The 3,393-nt window shown below is 31.2% G+C and overlaps 1 long non-coding RNA gene across 1 annotated transcript; it reads right to left on the bottom strand.

Moving 5' to 3' along the window:
• Window positions 1-1,413: 1,413 nt before the first annotated feature.
• Window positions 1,414-3,029, bottom strand: LOC133777598 (uncharacterized). The gene is made up of 2 exons (XR_009868679.1): window positions 2,515-3,029; window positions 1,414-1,690 (listed from the first exon to the last, which is right to left on the bottom strand). It is a non-coding gene; the product is annotated as an uncharacterized LOC133777598 (long non-coding RNA).
• Between the last annotated feature and the right edge of the window lie 364 nt (window positions 3,030-3,393).

Raw genomic sequence — 3,393 nt, forward strand, 5'->3', positions numbered from 1 at the left:
AGTAGGGCGTTACAGTTCGTGTGTGCATAATCATGATCAACAAGTAAACATCATTCAAATAAATTTATACTCGTGGAATTTAGTCAACTCATCATAATTAATTATCCCATAAGCTTGCTCTACTCACCACTGACCACTCTCCACTAATTTAAACATAATATGCCCTAGAATACAAAAGACTTTTACAGCTTATAATGAACGCCTTAGGTATAGTTAGATAATGAGGACATTTGAAGCTGAATTACACCATAATCATATAACCAAGCAATACCAACACTTTCAACTTTATGTTTTCCATAAGTTCCTTGTATTCCCTTTTTTCTATTTAGAGAGTGAACATACACACCTTTTTTTTGTGAACAATTACGCTGCCCCAAATTTATTTCATACTTAATACATAAGAAGTATAGTTAGCTATTTTTTTCTTCATCTTTCTTTGTTGACAACACAATTTTTTTTCTCGAATAAATAACCTCCACTACAACTCTTCCCTAATCAAATATTCATATGCTCATGGTATAACACAAGGAATGAAATGATAATGAAGCCTTCAAATAAGCTTATTTACATGGGTGTCAAACAAACAAAATAATTATATTAGACTCAAAAAGGGTGACTAGGGATAATATTTACCATGGTTCTAGGATGCATAGTCAGTCGTTCTAAGAAATTTTCTAAATCATCTCCCAAAGCATGCATAGTCTAGGATTTCGTCTAAAGTAATGATCAAACAAGTTCTAGGATAATTATTTTTATATTTTCAAGACAGTTTCAGCAAGGATAAATCTTTACCAAATAGAAAAAATTTAAAAATCATGATTAAGTGCTCAAATCATGTAGTGAACCCAAGTAAACTGCATAAACATTCAAATCAAGCACACATACTAGAATGACTTATTTTTATCAGATTATACAATACAATATTCAATTATTCTCATCGGCTAATAATTATTAGCTTGATTAACACTAACATTCTAAACAAAACATAAACATAAAAAAAGCTAAACGAACAGTACACATAAACGACTAAAATTTATATACAATGAACAAAACAACGAAAATAAAATCTCTTCCTACATTCTTAATCTAAATATTGTCTCAAATATTTAAATATAAGAAATAGAACAAAAAACTTTTATGTTGTCCAATCATTACTACAAAGAAGACTAATGTGAGCCCTAAAAAAGATTTTAAGGCTTGTGGGGCACAAGTCCTCTATTTGAAAGCCTTAAAAGTGAGGTTTTTAAGGACTCCTGTTGTGAGCCCTAAAAGAATATTTTTAGGACTCGCATTAAAAACCCTAAAATAATGTTTTTGGGGCTCGCAATGCGTGTCCTTAAAAGTTTTATTTTTAAATTTAAAAAAAATAATTTATATTTATTTTTAATTAAAAATTACGATTTAAATAAAATATTTATATACAAATCCAAAAATTTATAGATTAAAATAACAAAACTAGTACATTCAATGATATAGTTACAAATTAAAAAAAATAAATTTTGGAACAAATATAAATAATCAATCGTATCACATTTATAATACAAAACTACGAGATCTAATAATAATTACTTGTGTTAACAATGGAACCCCATAATATCATAACTTGACGTGATGATGGATCCTTCAAGCAACTTCTTCTTCCCTTTGCAAAAACTCATCCTCATCAATATCACCACGAACATTCTAGTTTCTACCCATGGTCCAATGCTAACAGAAAGTCATTTTAACAGCAAGAATAGTATATATATACATATAAATATATAAGGTTCTTGTGCAATTACAAAAGGAACCATTAAATGTTGAAAAACACATACTTCATAAAAAATGCTAGCATATTCAATCATGAAAAGCCAAATAACTTCTACTCAATATTATTATGCATTAAAGCAAAAAAAACTATATCTCCTTCAATATCCCAATAATTATCAAAATTTCAGCAATAATTATAAAAATTATTCATATGAATATTCCCCAAAAATTTTTTTAATCTTCAATGAAACAAAACAATAAAAAACTATTCTAATTAATTCTAAGGATGAACAACAATTTTATATAATTAACTCTACACGAGTTCGTACATTTTCTTAGATAAACGGACAGCATAACAACTGCAAATCAGACATCCTCAAATTTTAAAAATGTGCAAACCCAACATATAAACAATCCCAAGCAGTCAAGACAATGATCAAACATACGTATCTTAGATTAGATGTACAAATTCAAAATGAAAAGTAATGATTTTAATATTCCAACCAATTTCTAGACGAACAGAAGTGACCAATTTATCATTAAAAGTCCCACTTATTTCAAAAATATAATAATAGAGAAAATATCCATATTAGTAATCATAAAATTCTAGGAAAATATTGATAAATTATTTGAAACATTTTATCAAACAGTTAGTAAACATTAAGCAAACCCTTGATCAAAATAAAATTATTATGTGTAATATAGGCATCATTTAAACAAAAGAAAAAAAATATTGGTTGGAAAAAATGTGGCGGTGAAGCTCACCCTTTACAGTGGCGGTTGGAACGTGTCCCAAAAGCCACAAAACTTAGTGACACTGACGAGCACCACTGGCGACTTTTGGGTCCGATCTCCATGCGGGTTTTGTTCCGTATTGTGTGCTGAGTCAAAACATGTAGATAGATCCACATTCGAAGGTCACCAGACGCCGAGGAACTCCTAGGAACCCATGGTGACGGTCGACCATCGTCTGGATTGTTGTGGCAGCGAACGACGAGTGTGGAGGAGAGCTAGGGAGGCTGGGGGTTTTGGATGCTTGGAATGCCGCTTGTGCAGTGCGTGTCACCATCGAAGACTGGTACGACGTCCATTGTTCTTGGTAGAGGTGAGGCATGAGAGAGAGAGAGAGAGAAAGCTTCAGAAAAAGAGAGAGGGGGGAGAGGGAATCCGAGAGAAAGAGATAGGGGTTTTAGGTCTTTTTTTTCTTTGTAATTTAAATTTTTTATTTGATTAATTAATAAAATTTTATTTTTAATTATTAATTAATAATTTTTTTAGAAATATATTTATTTATTAATTCTTTTAGGACCCACTTTGAGTGTCCTAAAATCACTTTTACGACACTCAAAGTGCGCCCGTAGAAGTCTGCACTGACTCAAATTTTTTAATATTCTTTTAGGACCCACATGAGTAATTAGGGCTCGCACTGTGTGTCCTAAATTATATTTTTTAAGGACTCTCACTGAGTGTCCTAAAAAGTCTACGAGTTGTTTTTAGGGCTCGCATTTAGGTGAGTGTCCTAAAAAATTTCCTGGAAGCCAATTTTTATAGTAGTGAATGCATTGCTCCATTGCAATGACACTCATCTCTTTCCTCCTCAGTGTCTTATATGTTGAAATACATCAATGGGTGGCTTTTGCCCAT

This window comes from Humulus lupulus, chromosome 5 (genome assembly GCF_963169125.1).
Source record: "Humulus lupulus chromosome 5, drHumLupu1.1, whole genome shotgun sequence".
In the NCBI taxonomy this organism is placed as follows: Eukaryota; Viridiplantae; Streptophyta; class Magnoliopsida; order Rosales; family Cannabaceae; genus Humulus; species Humulus lupulus.